Source organism: Daphnia pulicaria, chromosome 8, assembly GCF_021234035.1.
Source record: "Daphnia pulicaria isolate SC F1-1A chromosome 8, SC_F0-13Bv2, whole genome shotgun sequence".
NCBI lineage: Eukaryota > Metazoa > Arthropoda > Branchiopoda > Diplostraca > Daphniidae > Daphnia > Daphnia pulicaria.
In genome coordinates, this window is record NC_060920.1 from 3,358,258 (window position 1) to 3,377,518 (window position 19,261).

Below are 19,261 nucleotides of genomic sequence, written 5' to 3' on the forward strand. Positions count from 1 at the left end.
AAAAGCCAAAAAGGGACAAGGATCTCCGTTCTATTCTTTCTGATGTTTATACAGTGAAAAACGGACACTTTTTACCATAAATTTTCATTAAGCGATCAATTGCTGCTACAGTCCTCGCAAGACGAATAGGTCCTTGTACGACCAACAGCAGGTCAAAACGTGGAAGAGAAAAATTTCATCCAACGATGATAGCCATTTTTCAGCGAGACAGTTTTGGGGGTCAACATTTTCTCGCTATTTCTGTAGATGTTTGATAAAAAGATTGTCAGAAATTTACCACGGACAAAGGATTGAGTGAAAGTAAAACTCCACAGCGAAAAGAATGCTACACTAAACACTCGACAATTTCAAAACAAATTACCGTATAATAAAGAATACAGCGGCTTGTTTTGAGTAACACAGCCTCGATCAAATTATTAACCCTATAAAATATTTGTGACAGAATTTTTCCGGAGAAAGTACCGACAAAGCTTCCTTAACGGAAAGCAAAGCAATATGGGGCTGGGGCCGCTGAATAACCTGTTTGGGGCGTTACATAGAGATCAATATAAAAATAGGCTATTGTTTTTTTTTTTTTTTTTTTTTTGTGGGAGAAAGATCCTGAATGCTCAAAACCACACTGTCCACAGCCATCACCGAGGTCCTATTAATTTACCTTTTCGTATTAATTTCTTTCCTATTCGGTAGTTTGTTTCCGGGCGGGTTAAAGCACTGGTGATTGAAGGCTCCTAAAAACGAACAAAAATGGCGTTAGAAAATTGCGTGAAGTGTGACTATTCGCAGTTGTATAAAGGAATAAAATCTTAAAGAAAACTAAACTACACTATAGTCTATAGGATTAAATGCACAGAATTGTTTACTGTCGTTGTGTAGAGACCAATAACATGGCTACAAAGGGGGGGGGAATAAGGAGAATTAATAAGTGTCCAAGCGTTTGATACCGGGAAACGATCTCATTATATTTGTGTGTGAATTTACCCAATTTTGATCAAACCGAGTCCTTCCCGTTCAAAGAAAAAAGGTGATTATAAGAGAGAAGTTGCTCTGGGAGGGAGACATCGATCGGTTTCCCCCCATCTATCACGAGTTTGATCTCGATAAATTTGGAAAAAAAGGAGAGAAAACTAAAAAAAAAAAAATAAACTTCTAGCGGCTGTTTGCCTATTGTCCCAGACTAATGGCTAAACAATATTCGATCCATCTCCCGCTGTCCATACATTCACAGGTAGATTTGAAATTGATTTCAAAGACTTTGAATATGCATTTTCCCACTACAACACATTTAAATTATTTTCTACTTGATCTTATTCGTCGTAATTTGTGTAAAAAAACGTCACTTATCGTTTCGAATCCAAATGCGCGAGGGATGAATGTTCAAAACCCCCGTCATTTTACCCCCTAATTATTTGAGGAAATATGCGGCTGAAAATCAACATAAATTCCGATGATTCCAAATATGTTAGGCACTTACCCATCGGATCGACGAGCGCTTTCGACACCCATAACTGGAAGATACAGCTGCATGCTGCACGATTAATCTCCAACGCCGATAAAGGATAACCCGACACGCAGCAGTAGCATGTTTCGATGCACCTGCAAGCTACGTAAAGTGAGAGCAAACATTTTAACCGTCGTAATTAATGAAAAATTTAAACGATGAAACAAATTATTACCGAGATTATTACCATAAACGAAGTATTTAAGCCACCCATCGCTGTCTACCTGTTTGAATAAGATTGGCGTTGAAAAAAGAATTAGTATTATTCATTTAAAATGTAAACAGCCTTCATCATACACACAATTCAAATTTAATTTTCTCAATCAAAAATTAAGTCAAAAAGAAAATAAGCAAACAATTAAAAGGTCAAATTTATCATGCGAATCGCTGGTGTTTTGTATTTATCTCGGAACACGTCTTCAACGGTATTCGTACATTTTTTTTCACACTGAACAAAAACATTTCCTCCTTTTTTAGTGTCAAGATATTTATTTTTTTCAGAAAACATGCAAACAAACAACCAAGCAAACAACTTAACCTTTTGGTCCTTAACACTTTGCATCTTCCTTTACTTTTCTCAGTTCATCTCGGCTGTCTGATCCGTCGGCACCTTCATCCTCAGCCAGCAGGTTTGCAAACTTTTTGCTACTCTCAAACACATAGAAGAATAAATTTGTCAGATTAACTCACATACAAACAGTTTAAAGACACAATGAGAAAACTTACGGGCGCTTTGGGCTTTTCCAATTTTTGAACTTCATCCACGCTGGATGCAGAAGAAGCAGACGCCGAGCGGCGTCTGTCTCCGCTGTGATCGTCACGACTGCGCGTCCTTCAGTCTAAACGAATAGAAACCTACAATCAAGACAAAACAGTCAGTCAACGAAGAATAAATAAATAACAACTCATTTGTTACTAGACCTTTCATTGCTGGGCCCAGTTCCACGCGAGGCGGAAGCGCGGTAAATTCCAGCTCCACCACCACAAGACAATCCATTCTCTTTGCGTATTGCGTGAATTATCGCCTCGAGGTGGACGATAGTCGCCATCTCTAACGGGAGAGGAGGACGATAATAGTTTCCTCCACCGCTGCTTCCCTCAGCCTCCGGCTAGCGGACGGTATTCGTTAGGATCGGCGGTCGACCTATGCGGCGGCCAATATTCTCCATCTCTAGGCGCCTGTCGCGAATCGCCAGAGTAGCCAGGACCATCACGTGCTGGGCGCTAAAGATCTTGATTGTCATTGCGATAGTTTCGTCGATCGTCCGTCTTCTCTCCCTATGAAATTTTCAGAATATATAAAAAACTTAATTCTATCAAAAATTGTTTGAGCATTAACGACCCCGACAGTCTTTTAATTCAACTAGTATGAGTGTCTGTCCCTCAACTCTTTAATGTTAAGCACAATGCAAAGGGAATTCATGAAAGCCGATTAATAAGTAGGTGCTTATTTCAAAACTAAGAGCAAAGGAAATCTCACCTTGTTAGAACGCCCGCGCCCTCCACTGGGATGTTCAGAGGAACGGCCACCACTGTCATGGGGATTATCCCGTTGATTTCTATCACTGAAATAAATAACCAACAAATCAAGTCTCGAGCTATCAAAAGAAACATTTGAATTGGTTACTCTTGGTGATGAGTTTCACGTCCACGAAGAGGCGGTTTCCGCTCCTCCAAAATTTTCGAAACATCGTGTTTCCTATGAACGGAAAAGATGGCCGTCTTACATCCCTTGATTGGGAAGAGACAGCAAAGGTTTGTTAGAAAATGTTGCGATATTCATAAGCAACAGTAAGGTAAAGATTATTTTTTTGATCCGACTATTTTCTTTTGTCGGCTTCTATTACTCCCACCTACTCGTCTGTTTGCTCTTGGTGCCGACCTTGTCCTTGGTTTTTTCTTTTGTCGGTGGGGGGCTTGACAGGCTTGGTGTAAAAAGGTGGGAAAAAGGGTGAAAGTGGGTGACATGCTGTGGGCGAAATTCTCTTGAACCCACCCACCCCAACTGTCAACATACAATCACCCAACAGATCGTAATCAAGCCCAACAGGCCTATGTGTCAAGTAATGTTTTAGCCGTTCGATTTACTTATTAACGACACAATCGTCATACATCTATACCGTATCATAATACTAATTAGTCTAAAAAGATAACGAGTAGTTCTAAACCGCATACACAAGGTTTATTGTTGTGACAGTTAGTGTGAAACTCCAAAATTTTCTAAGTCCATACCACTAGTGATACATTGCTAGTGTGTTATACTTAAAAGTTTATAATGAAAGATAGCTCAGTCAATCTGTCAGTCTGAGCTAGTAACAGTTAAACAATTGGGTCTTAGATTCAAACCTCGCTCATAGTGATAAAAAGTAAAACAGTTGACAAGTAAATTTTTTGATTGCAGTCACCTAACCGAGGTTGGTAGTGGGTGGTGGGAACGAATATTAGGCGAGGGAGGTGGGTGATGAGGTAGAAAGAAAGAGTTAGGTGACTATAATTGGTACTCGCGCCCCTTTTTTCGATACAATGAGCTAAGGTTTAGCAAACATTTTTGTTTCGAAGAAATTTGAAAACATGCGATTTCTCGGAGGCGGTGGCAAACGACTCTTGTTTAGATATTTCTAAACAACTTTTATTTTAAGCATGAAAATTACGATAAGCATCCAGTCTTATAAGCACCCATTTTTATTTCAAGTACCTTGTCACTTTTAAGCATTCTTCGCCGTGTGAATTTTTAGCCACTTTAAACCGCTGTGGGGACTCTCTTCCATTGGGAAATTTCGGGGTTTCAGAGATAACTTTGGTCTTTCCTTGGTTGGTTCTAACAATCAAAATGAAATATCTTGTCAACAAACCATTCACAATATAAAAGGAGAACATATCAACTTACCTCCAGCGTTTCGGCGTTCACTTCGCTGCATTCCGTCACGGTTGAACGACGAGGTACCGTCTCGCTTACGTCCATGTGACGAGCCGCCATCTCGGTCTCGACCAACCCGAGCTTGGAGGACCGTCCCAGCCGCCGCCGAACGAACTAGGAAGACCGTATCTCCTCGAACCACATGAATGTCTCTCAGATGAAAGAGCTGAGCTGGGTGGCGATCCCTTGTATTTAACGAAGCCGAGTACCGTTCGCCAGCAGGTTCTGATGTCAAACGGAATATTGAAAGGCTTTGCTTTGTAATCAAATTTGTTTAATCAAATTTACCTCGTCCCGTCCTGTTTCCTCCTCTTTCACCACCCCCGAATCCACCACCACCACCACGATCCTGGCCTGGAGATACCTCCCTTGGTGCATTACGCCAATCGGAACGAGTATGATCTTCCATTTCATCATCATTGCGAGAAGGACGGCTTCGACCTCACCCCATACCGCAAGCGCCCTGTTTGATCACCATCTGCGCCCTTGGCAATGTTCACTTGGAAATCTGCAGTTCTTAATCATCTGCAAAACAAGGGACATAGGGAAATAAAAACACCAAAAGGTCATATAGAAAAATTAGAAACATTACCAATTCGTTCATCAATTCACCAATCCACCAACGCCGGGTTGTCGCCCCCTCATAAGCGCGTTATTTCTCTGTTAAACAGAGAAAAAGGCGCGTGGGGTGGAAATGGTTGGGAAGAAAGGGACTAGAACGGGCAATAAAATAAAATCTGTTTTCAATTAAGAATTGACTAGATTAAATATTACGCAAAAAATATGAAAATGTAGACTTCTGTTGAGCTTGCGAAGTTCTTCATTTTAGAGTTTTCCGCGTCTTCCTAGCTCTACCCGTTCTTTGGTTATTCCCCTTCAAAGTACCCTAATTTGCATGGGGCACTATAGAGTGTTCCCAAACTTAGGGATCCATTTTAAACCTACCCTCCCCTTGATAGGAAAAATCTGAAAAAATCAGTTTATTGCTACCTATAATGGCTACGGCCAAAAAAAAATTCATTGCGATCCGACGAAAATTGGATTTTTCGAATCGCCGAGAAAAAAGCCAAACTCCATAACGTTCTCTCTCGCGCGCGCGCGCGTTCCCAAACTTTAGGTAGGTACTGTATGTCAGCCATGTAAATTTTTTTCCGGAAAAATTTGAATCAGAATTTCAAAATAACTATTGATTACCTAATGTTCCTTTACCTAAAATTTAATTTTAAAGAGATATTTCAATTTGGTTTACGGAAAATTTTAAATAGGTCAAAACACCGGTGCTATCTAGGAACCAAAGCTCTTGGAAGCAGATGCCTATTCGTGCATACCTAGAGAAAGAGACACCACTCTCTTATCTCTAAAACTTTTACATAGCTGCCTAACTCTCTTTTACCTTGTTGCGAATATTCTTAAGAGCTTAGGGTGCTTGGCTGATAGATGGCACCGGTGTTTTGTCCTTTTACCCCTACTACTGAAAGTAAAATTGTTTTGCTATCCCGTTCCGGTTTGAGAGGTTCCCGTAGGAACATAATAAAGCAAAGGGTAAAATGAAATGCAAAATTAATTACACGAATCTAATACGGTATGGTGAATCAGGAGGGGGGGCCGCCCGTCGCACTTTTTAAAGCTTAAGTTACAGAAAAATGTATTATTAGCAATATGGAATTAGAAAATATTTAACATAAATCTTTGTTTTGGTTTTGTTTCTTAATAAGATTTGAGAAAAAAAAACCACCAGTCTTTGGTTGCGCTGTATTAGTCTATTAGATAATTAAGATGTTATTCTTTGCTTTCCTTGTGGGTCTAGTAAAGAAAAGAAGAGAGCTGAATCTCTCTTCACTTATAGATGGACGGAAAGAGATTTAAAAATCTAGAAGAAGAAAGAGAAAGAGGCAAGCGGTCGATCTCCTATCTCTATACATTCTAATTCTTTCGTGCGCTTAGTTCAAACCGTTTTCCATTTCCTAGGCGCGCAGTTCAAAATGCCAAAACGGCATCTTTTGGTGAACGTTGAAATCAAACGCCATCTATTGGCGAAATTCGAACTAAAATCCTCTCGTATGCCAAAAAACCTATACAGAACCCCTACGGGAAAAATATCTGATTGATTAATTTATTTCACTAAAATAAGTTATAATGAGCGAAAAAACTGCATTTATCGATGTTTTCCATTAATTATTTCATGAAAATACCCCGCCCGACTAGCTTTAACACGGCGAGAAAGGCGAAGAGTCCCTTCCTTTAGTTATAGTAGTCCATGGTGATTCGTTAGGCAATTACAGTAACTACCTAAAGTTTCCGCACAGCTGAGAGAAGCTTATGGGAAAACATTTTTTTTTGAAAATTCACAAAAAATCAAGTTTTCGTCGGACGAAAAGATTTTTGGATAGAAGGTTCTTTGACTTAAGGTTTATAACATTTTTCATTCACGGGAAGGTCCCTTTTAAATTGGGAGTACAGTCAAGAGGGTCAGTAGTAAATGTTACTACTTGGGCTTTATGGGACGGAAAATAGAGCTAGGAAGGTTCATTAGGGCTTAAAAAAAAGAGCATCGTTAGCTCTATAACCTCATCTATAATTTTGACCTCCTTGCTATTTGAGAAATCACTTTAACTTCGATGTGAAAATGAAAAGTTTCATTTCTCAGTTATTTTCCCTTTGTTCCCCCTCCCTTAGTTGCCAGTTTTCCAAAAACCAAGTCTTAAAAAAAGGTCCTAGAGATAGCCTGTCTTTTTTCTCCCCCTGTCCCTAACATTTAAAATCTTGGTATTTGGAAAAACCGGCAGCTAGGGGAGGGGGGAGTCATCCAGGTGAGTCATTCCACCCAGATTCGACCGATTTTTCCACGACCAAACAGTAATATTCTGAATATTTTACAGGGTATAGTAGATTACATTAGAAGTCATTTCCCAATTTTTCAGATTTTTTCCTATGACTGGAATTGAATTACAAGGGTTCAAATTTCCAGTTTTTTTTATCCCGCCTGACCGTTTTCTCAACTAAATTGCATGTAACTTGGCCCCGGGTTGAGAAATTGTAATTTAAAAAAATTAGTTTTAAAGAGCATATTTTTATCTACTAGATGAATTAGCTGAGATGATATTTGTCCTTATTTTAGTAACTCAAATTTATTCTAAGATTTGAAATTAACATTAAAATGGTGGTTATATACGACCACGGCCGAAAAAGCCACGATAAAGCTCACGTTCTAGTAAGCAAGATAAACATTTTCCTACTTGTTACCATTCGCCGATTCTTACTTATAATTATTTTAAATTTCGTGTTTTCGCCCATGGTGGCTAGTGTGACGCGCGGCGCGCTTGCCGCTCCCGCAAGAAACACCAGAGGCGACGGGGAAAACGGCAAGATGAAAACTATTGTCTTAGCCATGACTCATTAATGAAAAGATATCGTTTAGTGGCCATCAACCATACACTGGGTTTATTTTAAACAAATCACATCAAATTCATTTTGGTTAAATTTGTGCATACGATGTAACAGTAGTTTTTAAAATAAAAGATCTCTCTAATAAAACGAATTGAGGACATACTGACGGGCTTTCAATAGTTAGTTTAAACCCTTTATGAAATCCTGACTCACCGTCAGGTGAAAGAAAATAAACCACATATTCTTGGTTGACTTGGTCAATTTGAGAGATTTGGGCAACATACCATAATCCATTCTCTTCATAAATACTGACAATGTATTCATTGACAGAACAGTATTCAATCTGAAAAACATCATGATTAGGCAATACATCACATATCTTAAATTCTGACTTAGATCCGGATAGACAGGAAGCACCGATTTGGTATAAGTTCAGTGGACTGTAGCAATGATACCTGCGCGTTCCTCGTACTGGGATCGCTTCATCTATTCTTTGTTGAATGACATCTTGATTAGTCATTACTTCATATGAGCTTACACAAAACGTTTTAAAATCAACATTTTCTGTGGCCCCTTGGGGCAGGTCTTGTGGTGTCGTTATTTGGTTGGCTGAGTGTCACTGGAGACTAGCTTATCTAGTTAGAAGTTTATTAGTGCCACTTATGTCATCACTTGCGCTTTTACCGTGGCAACGCAAAAAATGCCACTCGGAAGATAAACCAAAACCAACTTCATCGCAACATAAGTTGGCAAAGTTTTTCTTATTTTTGTACTGACTCTCTGCTCCGTCGGTTCAATAAATAATTTTCTTCAGGAAGAGTTGATATTTTTAAGGAAGGTTTGAACAGGGCTGAGGAATGCATGGACAGCAATGATATCGTGAATCAAAATATTACTGATCACGCAAATGGGGACATTGGAAACGGACCCATCCTCTTTTTGCATATTAGCCATGAAAGGTAATAATGTTGCATGATCATTCATCCAGTAGTATCCTTTTATGCAATCTTGTATGACAAATGCGAAGTTTTCGGAGAAGTCACTGACTAGGACACAAGAATCGGGCTGAACCTCACTTTTTCAGAGGGAAAAGTGGGCGCTTTTACATCGGGCGACGTAGTGGTGCTTGGTGAGTTTTCTAATCATTTTCACCAGCGATTCGATGAATTCTTCTTTATCTTCCGTTATTGTTTCTTATTTGGTTTCCTCTGTCTGGGTTCATTTTTTTTCGAAATACCATCGTCTTCTTCCGTGGTCAACTCGATCAGATATTCCTGAAGAGCCGCTTCTTCTGGACAAGACGAGCAGCGATCCATCATACAAGTCTTGTTAGATACAGAGCATACAAATTTATCCATGAAGTAGTGGCGCTCGTCATTTATATGTATCGCCGATAACATGTGCTTTAGGTTTTGATGGTACATGCACACACATACTGAATGAGTCCCACTCGAACCAACAGTCAGGACATATGCTGGCCTTTTTGATGCGAAGAAGAAAAGTCCAGTTTGTTGCCGCATCCGCGGTGTGTCTCGTGGGAGGTTTTCATGTTGCCGTTTCCCCCGTGACCTCTGGAGTGTCTCGCGGGAGGGAGCGGCAAGCACGCCGCGCATCACACTAGCCACCATGGGCGAAAACACGAAACTTAAAATAATTATAAGTAAGAATCGGCAAATGGTAACAAATAGGAACCTTTTTTATCTTGTACAGTAAAACGTGGCCTTTATCTGCCTAAATATTCTGGCCGTGGCCATATATAAACAAAATTTTAATGTTAATTTTAAATCTTAGAATGTAAATTTGAGTTACTAAAATAAGGACAAGTACCATCTCAGCTAATTTATGTAGTAGATAGAAATATGGTCTTTAAAGCTAATTTTTCCCAACCCGGGGCCAAGTTTTATGCGATTTAGTTGAGAAAACGACCAGGTGGAATAAAGAAAAACAGCAAATTTATGTTACTCTTCAAAGAATTTTTTCTCCCCCCCCCCGAGGATTGTGAATTATATCACAGAGAAATTTGTATGTAATCGAATTTCGCTTTTGGAAATTTTTGAATTTCCACTGAAGAATACAAATAATTTCTCTGCAGCAGTCAACCTGTCTCATTACTCCTTGTTGATTTTTCCTCCAAGAGACAATATTTGTATCATCAGACCTAATTTGGTTGTCCCGATTAACTGCGAAGCTAAATTAATCTCTTCGGGCGTTAACATTACTATAATAAGAATAGAAAATAGTGGAATTGACAATAATTACGATAGAATTACTTGTGAAAAGGTTATAACGACGATAATGGAAAATTTTAACAGTTGAATTGATCAATAAATTGACTAGTAAGGACCAGGTTCCAATGAGCAAGTACACAGTTACAATGCGAAAGTTATTTGAAGCCACGAAGAAATAAAACAACATCCCATAAAAAAATAAGTAAGAAAAGTAAATCATGTCAACAAAAAGTTGGATGAAGTGAAAAAAACTCAACATTCGTATGCATTCTCTAAGTTAAAATCATTATGTTAATAGTCTAATGATCTGACTCAAAATTTTTTATTCTGGTTTTTCGGTTTTGTGTATATGTTTGACAAAAGTTGAGTCTTTAACAACGGTTCAACTGCACAACAACCTTTAATAAGTGTTGAAATCAAAAGTTCAAGCGATAACGAGGTCATTATGAAACAATGTAGAACCTGAAAATTCGAATAATAAAGCAACCATGAAATTATTAAGCAATAGTTATTATTACTTATAATGGAAATTTTAAATCCCAATGACCATGTTGGCGTTTCAACTTGTAATACTGGTACAACATCCAAATCTAAAAACAAGAAGAATTCTAACACTCAGCAATATATATTTTAAGCAATATAGACAATCTAAAATGATGTTCCATTATAACAGACAAAGCTGTTGCCAAAAGAGGCATCTCGAAGAGAACTAAAGCCACACAGCCGACATCATTGCAGACTCAGAAGTACACATGTAAAAAACAATGGCTAGACGAGCCAGAGCTTCAATCGTGTCTTGAAGAACGTCTTATCCCAAGTACAGTCGAAGAACAATGAAACAACAAGTGGCCTTGGAATCGGACCTGGTCCATTCTGGAAGATTTGTCTGTTTTACGAGCGTTAATGACTGAAAGAACGTTCGTCATTTGGAAAACACTGCCACTTATACCACAAAAACAGAATGATGCCGAAAAATAGACAGAATAGACGTAATATTCACAGCCCGCATTTGTGCACTTGTTTTCGAAAAATTTTTGCCATTTCATGTAGTAGAACAATCAGTCCGGCTTCAGAAAAAGCTTAATTCTCCCGGTGACCGTAAACCAGATTTCCATAGAAAGGACCATAGATGGTTCTGTGATTAGACAAAATGTTTGACAAGTACATATATTTGCTTTGTTTTTTTCTAAAATTGAATTCATTTTACAGCTTTTGGAAAGTATTTATCGACGGCGCTGATAAATTACAGACAACGCTTTTTTCCCTATCTGCTGATTAAAATACGAATCTATCAACTGAAAAAAGTTAGCAATCGTGGTGCAGTTTGATGATTTTGTAGAGCATAAAAAACTTGTTGTCAATATTCTGGATTTGGTCGAATGTGCAGACGAAACCGCAAAATAGATTTTCAGTGTTACTGGATTTACTTCAGAAAAGATGAAAAAATGTAATAGGATTTTCTGCGGACACGTGCAATACCATGTTTGGTAAGAACAATTCTGTTGCTGAGCATCTGAGGGAACACATACCCTGGCATTTTGGTAGTAAAATGTGCTTGCCATGGAATTTAGGCCTATCTGTCAGCATGTAAGACTGTTAACGTTCTATGGAATTGCCTTGAAGAACTACTGAACTACTTCTACAACCGCAAGACAAGGATCCCCAAGCGAAGGACAGATTTCTTTTATTTTCAGGAATATGCCAAGACCGAATTAAAACTTCTTCGAGCGTCAGACACTCGATGGTTGACTGTATAAGCAAGTGTGAAACGCATATTGGGTCAGCTGGATGCCCTTTGTCTTTATTTTGTTTATTTCAAGACTAAAGACATGAGGAAAAATATTGAGTCTTTGGGCAATGTGATTATTACAACAGTGGCGGACTTGCCATATGGTCGAATGCGTCAATTGGTACAAGGGCCTCACTCATGCTGGCAAGCAGGCCTTGTCACTAAGTTATAACAATACAAACTAATAAAAAGACGTTATTGCACAGACAAATATAATCTCGGTGTGTTTTTTTTAAAGTTTTATTTTTGTTGTGCGAGTACGCTTTATTCTTTCTTAGTGGGTCTAAAGCCTCTGATCCCCGTGATTTTTTTATTGCAAAGAGAAGTTGAAGAAGGAAGGAAGGGATTTCAACTTGCCCAAACTTGTTCAGTCGCAGTTCAAGTTGTTAGTGCTGTACTATTCGTAATACTTAGTTCCACGTCGAGGGAGTCATTTAGTTATGGTCTTTGTGATAACTTATAATATATCATCAACATCTACAATCTATAAACATTTAAGCGGTTGTGAAAAAAAGAAAACGAATCAACGCAGAGAAACTTTCGGCTACAGAAGCAAAAGAATTTTTTTCGTGTTTGAACGGATATTCCTACAAGTTCTCTGAGCAATTCATCAAATTCTCATCGTAAGAATTAATGTTCAGAATCAACAGCGTCGGATACTGAATCAGAATCTACGACGTCAGAACTGCCAGAAGAAGACTCTTGAGATAGTGAATTGGAAATGTTTAGTTTCCTTCAAGGTACAATTTAACAAACAGCACCTGTAGTCCAGTACCACTCTTTAAATCATATTTTATATTTAAATTCAATTTGTAGACACTCCGACCTTAACACCGCTTCCTTCTATGTAAAATCTACTATCAGTTAATATTTTGTTAAGTGATAATTCCGATATTAGCTATCGTAGAGGTGATGAAAGACCGCAAATGTCTAGTCAAGTAATTAGCGACTCTGTTTGATCTGGGCCATCTTCATTTTTCTTGTTCTTTCTTCCTTGTTGTTTTTTTTTAACTAGCATTTAAAAAACATCCTATTCAACCTGATGATAAAGACTTGAAACAGTGGAAAGCTTTAAGTTTCTGTTTCTGTAATCGAAGGCTTCCTAACGGAGAGACAGTTCCACGGATGTGGGTAACTCTAAACGTATTGTTGATTCTTTTGTATCTCTCCATTGCTGCATCTGTTTAGACTTTGGAATGTATAACAATTGTAAATTGGTCCGCGGAGTTTCATCGCGGTTCACTGTAAATATACAACGAAACGAAATGACCAAATCTCACCAAGACGCTGTCGATGCTCACATGCGGACAAAGAAGAATAAAGACATTTCTCATTTAATCAATCTTGAAGTAACGGGTTTGAGAATGAAAGAAATTGAAAGCAATCGCAGCATAGCGAACAATATATTCGACGTTATCCAACTTATATGTAGAGAAAATTTAGCTTACAGAACCCATGAAACAAACTAAAGTCTATAAAACTTCAGAAAAGCATTTGTTAGCCGTTTTAAATCATGATTATTTCTTGGAAATCTTCAAAACGTTCGGAAATTACAATCCACTGCTTGGTCATCATTTAGACGTTGCAATCAAAAAAGTTTCAACGAAAAAAAACAATGAATGTGCGAGAAAAAGTCGAAAGGCCTTGGATCGGTGGTCACTTTCCTATCTAAATCCTTTGTTAACAAAGTATAATGGAGGCGCCATTAAAAGAAATCAGATTGATTATTGTTGAAGAAATCACAATTCACAAATAACAAGATCAGTGTACTAATGAACTCTTCTATTGACATATCTCAGCAACATTTATCAAGTTGCGATCGTCCTTCATCGATTCATCTAAAAATCAGTGGTCCGAGAGAGTCTTTTTGCTATGGTGAAGGTGAAAAATTCAATAGGAGAAGCGCTTCAAAAATTACTGTTGGACACTTTGTCAATACAGCATATATTAAGGAATGTTATGATCGTTGGAATGGCCTTCGTTGGGGCAATGAATATGAGAAGTGAGCAAGTTGGCGTGCATAGAAGAATCAAACAATTCATGTTTAAAGACAAAAGGGGCAAGACAAACCGAAAACTCTCCAAAAGATAGGAGAGGCTCGCTGGTGGTCCTAAGAAAAAGCCATAGTTACCAACTATGAAGATTGTGACATGCAACCTAAAGGAAATGTTTACTAAAATCGCCAAAGTGCTCTCCACCATCAGCAATTCAGACATTTGATGTGAAAACTTCAAGTGAAGCAGAGTCTTTGTTGCAGAATCTAATTTCTTTTTCTGATATCTTGACGGGCCACTGATTTCTCAAAAATTCTCAAACACTAGCCCAGTATTACGATAACTTCAAACTGGAGGATTAGACTACTTATATGCCTGTAAAAGTATTTCAATTATCAAAACACAGCTCGCCTATAGTAATTTCGATGCTATTTTTCAAGTGCTGTAAAGAAAAAATATATCAACAGAAAATGTTAAGAAATCTGCGAGAGATGCTCACTGGATGCAACGGATTTCAAAATAAAGACTACGAGACAGTAAAAGAGAAAACAACATCTGTAGCATGTAGAAAATGTTTTGGGTGTTGCTTTATTTTATTGTACGAACGAAATTCTCACACTACATAACCTTTTCTAACCTCTTTCTTGTTAATGTGAGTAATTACTAACACTTTCTTTTAGTCAGGTAAGTAGTGAAAGATCATTTAGCCTGTTAAAGATAATAAAAATCAGACTTAGATTTTCTTTGAAGCAAGATTTCTATTATCTTCTTTATTCGGAAGAATAAAAAAAGTTGCTTGTTGTTTACACTATGTGCAATACAAAATTGTAAGCGTTGGGCTTTTAACTGATAAATAATGAACCTAGAAAATAAATAATATGTTTTGGTTTCAAAATCAGACAAACCCCACTGGCTCTGAGTACACCCCCTCCTCCCCAAATCGCCACTACTCTGTGTGTCCCCTGACTATTGTCTTTTTTGAGTTCATTGATTATGGACCGGGGCTTAATATGAATTATTTCAAGCAGTTTAATTCATCTCAATAAACCAAAATATGAAATACTAATTTCCACCCTAGCTATTCATCTTCATGGAACCCAATCATGAAAGCAACAGCTATTTGACTTTTTTTTATCTCTATCTGATATTTTTTATGTTCACTTTATTTGATACAGGTCCATCTGCTTTTGAAACAATCCAGTCTCTTAAGAAACCCACAGAATTTAGCGTGAAGTTAGATTATCCTTCGCTGCTATTTCAGGTTTGCAGGAAGTCAGTAATGGGCAGAGTTTTGACGTAGCTTACAATACTAATAGTAAGATTGTGACACTAAAGTCATTTGGCTTCTCTGGCTTGTCAGTGATTTTGTGGGTGTAACCCAAGAAAAGATAATTACATTTACCTTCTACATTTATTTATTTGAAATATTTTTAACATTGTGCCATTTCCGATAAGATATAGTATCTCGTTTTGATTTTTTTGATCCCCTGTTAATGAGGTAGTACTATGTTACATCTCGAAAAAGTGAAAAATCTAAAACCTCTGACGTTTAGAGCGTTGTTTGAACGGTTCCCACTTGTAAGTAATTTTCTGCGATCACAAGGAGGCTAAGAAAGAATGGAACGCTCACGCTCTACTCCCTACATTTAGTTTCGGTGTTTTGACCAAAACCACAGTTTTGGGTTTGTCCGCGGATAATACTAGCACAATGTTTTTGCTAAACACGAGACCATACTTTTGCCAACCTACGCGTTTGGGTTTCCATGCTTTTAGATTTCTTGCTGATTTTTACTTTTGATCTTTGATCCGTCCGTGGTGGGTGGGCTTAGTCAAATTAGTTGAGACAAATAATCTGAAACGGAAATAATTACTATCCGTTCAGCGTATGTTGAGCGCTGCTGTGCAGTTTACCCTATCACTGTCCAGGAATGTCGAAACTTTAAAACTAACTAATATTGTGAATAACATTGAACGAAAAAATAAAATACAGGAGAATTACGGCCGTTGTCTATCGACAATTCTTCGTGTTTTGTAAGGTCCTAATTATTAAGTAAGGCCCTAAAATATTAAGTCCATACAACAGACAATAGGCTTGCCATATTTTTAGGAACGTCTTGCCACTGGACCTGGTATCAGCTCATCAGCTTATCAGCCGGCCACACACACAAGGACAGGGGGGTATTCTGTTTAAGAACCATTTTCCATGGGTAGCAAATCCAGCCAGTGTCGGGTAGCTAGTGTCGCGGTAGCCAGGCCGTATGGGTAGCCAGTGTGGGGTAGCCAGTGTCGGGGTAGCCAGTGTCGATGGTAGCAGGTGTCTGCATACCTTTCTTCTTTACCAAACCTTGACAACATAGCATCTATAGTGGAACCGGAAGAGTTTGGTTGCTGATCTTAAGTTCCATTTTCATATTTTTCATTTTTGACTTGTGATCAAGGATTTTCTCATCTTTATTAAGAAAATCAGGTTTGTCTTCCGATGAATCGTCTTTTGACGAATCCTTGATAAATTGAGAATTCCGTTTAAAAGAATTAAAAAATCTCGTCCAGAAAAACTCTCCATACTGAATTTTGAAATACTTTCATTTTCTAGTTTTCTCTGTGTAGCAGCACGAGACTTTCCCTGTAAAAATATTGTGTAATACTGCTAATATTTTAGTACAATAAATCTAAAAGAATGCTTACTTTTACCTCACACCTCCATACTGTGTCGAGATGTGTTGTTGTCAAAATGGTCCTATAAACAAAAAGTCCTATAAATTTGGCTAAAAGCAATCATCCAGATTTTAGATACTTCAACATTCCTGACATCAGTTTCTTGAAATGTGTCATCAGGATGAGACAACATTGAGTCACAAGTTTAGCTTATCTTCTTTAAATACAACAAACTAGAAAAACAACTCATTCCAATAAAATAAATATTAAATAAATACATTAGTTCTGCGTTTTTCATGTTTCTCCTTGCCTTCATCATCTATTGCAGCTACGAAAACAGGATTGTTCAATCTATACTTCTCTGCTAGAGTTAGCTCCTTCAAAAGCTTTAATTTCCTAGCTAATAAAATCTGTTACTTTAAGTTGATAACAAGAAAAAAAATTAATACCATATAATTATGGAACCACCTGAGTCATTCCATCTCAACTCAAATTTTTTCGTGGAAGAAAAAATACGATATTCTGATTAGTTGTGATTCATTTAATTTCACCGCAGCCGCGATAGCCCTATAATATGGGACAAAAGTTCTAGAAGGGGGAAGGGACATAAGGTAAATGTTGGATATATTAATACATAAGGAACAGGAACACACTGTGAAAAAAATCAGAAATTTATATTTTTTCCGTGACAGACAAATTTGAGTTGGGATGGAATGATCCCACAATCCTGGGTACTACCCAGGATTAGCTACCCAGAGCAGCTACCCAGTGGGTAGCTGGACTATCCAAATCAGCTTCCTCCATTTTCCCTTAGAGAAATTTGACATTTTTAACTACTTCATCATCGTAAAACATAAAGGGGTTGGAAACTAACTTGATAGAAAGAGCTGTCCATGGCATAGGACGCTCTTTCCAAAATATCAAAACGTACTTATGTTTTTTCAGGAAAAAATACATTCGGTGTCGTGAGAGACATTTATTGTTAATCTGTACACGATAAGTTATTACACAAGAATGAAACTTATTCTCCCATCATGGATTCATAAGTGTTTTGCAGCCAAAATTTGTCTTAAGTTTCTAAAAGAAGACTTGTTTGTTTTAGTTGATAATTAATTAAAACCCTCAGCCCAGAAAACTAACCCCTGTTGTCCTTTGGCTAGGGATGTTGTTTATGCTTAATCATCAGATGGCAGCGATAAAAAAATAAAAATGCTTTCTCACATAATTTTGTTTAAAGTTAAATATTTATTTTTACCTTGTAAGATTGTATCTGATAAACAAATCTTTTTGTTCTTAGTACTTTGCATACAAATGCAAACCTTTCAACATGATGCTCGTTGTTTACTAAGCAGTTTAGTTAAGTTAACAAAACAGTTTTAATGAACCAGCACTTCGCGCCTCAAAGTGGCACCTAGCTCATTGTCTTGTTATAAAGTTTTGAGCTGATACTTAACACTCATTAAAAAATAGCTTTTTTTGCAGTTAGCTCTTTCTGGGTACACAAAGTTTCAGTTTCTGGGGTACAAGAACAAATAAAATTATCCTCTGCGTACAAAAAACATTTTTCACAATCAGGGGAATACCCTTACGAAAAATTAGGGGTCTTAAAAGGGATCTAGCTAGTGCACTCATTAGGAATACGCATACTTGCAAAAAACAGGTTTTTGGTATAGCTGTAAATAGTTAGTTTTGTATTAGCTAGAGGATTGATACTCGTTACGTCCTAAAAACTGATAAGCGCTGTACTAACTTAAATATTGTCGCGGGCAGGTTATACGGCATTCACGTTGACACGGTCGATCAATAAAAGTAGTTCACGGAGCTGGCTTGTCTATAACACTGGCTCAGTCTCAGAGAAACACCTTCACTGTCTTCTCTAATCTAATCTAGCTCTAATTCACTAAGACGACAGTGCCCTTCACCAATTACACCAACACAGTAAGAAGTCTGGAGGAATAATCAACAAGAGAAGAACTCGGGGTTAGATATATATAGGAAAATTTAGGGGTGACCCCACTCCGCCAAGGAATCGTCAGGATACGTAGGGGTTTCGTCTAGGGTCACCTTACATGCTATTCTAAGAAAGACATAGGTTAAGTCGTAAAACGTTTGCATTTAATTCCAGTCGTCAAGCCCATACAAGTCTCTGTCACCTTGTACGTGACAATATAAAGGAGTTTTATGTCAACAAGAACTAGCTTATTACTAGTGAAAACGGGCATATACGTAAAATACGAACGTACAGCCTGTTGTTTTGTACAAGTTTTATACGCATTATCATAAGTTTGTTGCACATTTGTTTATAACTGCGTTATTACCTTTACTTTTCCTATCTTCACGCCCCATAATAAAGATATTATACCCCCCCCCAAAAAAAATGCAATTTTAAAAAATATATTTTGCCATTTTCTAAATTCTTTTCTAAGGTATTTGTTAGGGCCGTAACAATAAAGGAAGACAGCAAAGAATTATATTCTGCTACTACACATTTTCTTACTATTTGGTATGACAGCATTACTTCAAAATCACCCAACCCTGTTAATCTTGTGGTCTTACCAGGTAAAAATCGAATTCTTTGCCCAGTAAGACGGGAAAATAAGTACTTTTAAATTCCTGGCCCATGAATCGACTAAAGATTAAACTAGGAATTTTTTTTGCTCCTTCAATAAAAACAAAATTTTCGAAGAACAAAACGACCATTCAAGAGAGCGATGATCTCATTTTTTGACCAAAAAACGCTATAAAGCATGAAGGAGGAAAGGAGGAGGCTCTACTCTCATAAGAGCTCTGCAG

At 37.7% G+C, this 19,261-nt stretch overlaps 1 long non-coding RNA gene across 1 annotated transcript; it reads right to left on the minus strand.

Annotated features, from left to right (window-relative positions):
* Positions 1 to 1,584: 1,584 nt before the first annotated feature.
* On the minus strand, positions 1,585 to 2,118 carry LOC124312578. Its single transcript, XR_006910572.1, has 3 exons — positions 2,037 to 2,118; positions 1,686 to 1,722; positions 1,585 to 1,600 (listed from the first exon to the last, which is right to left on the minus strand). It is a non-coding gene; the product is annotated as an uncharacterized LOC124312578 (long non-coding RNA).
* Positions 2,119 to 19,261: the final 17,143 nt, after the last annotated feature.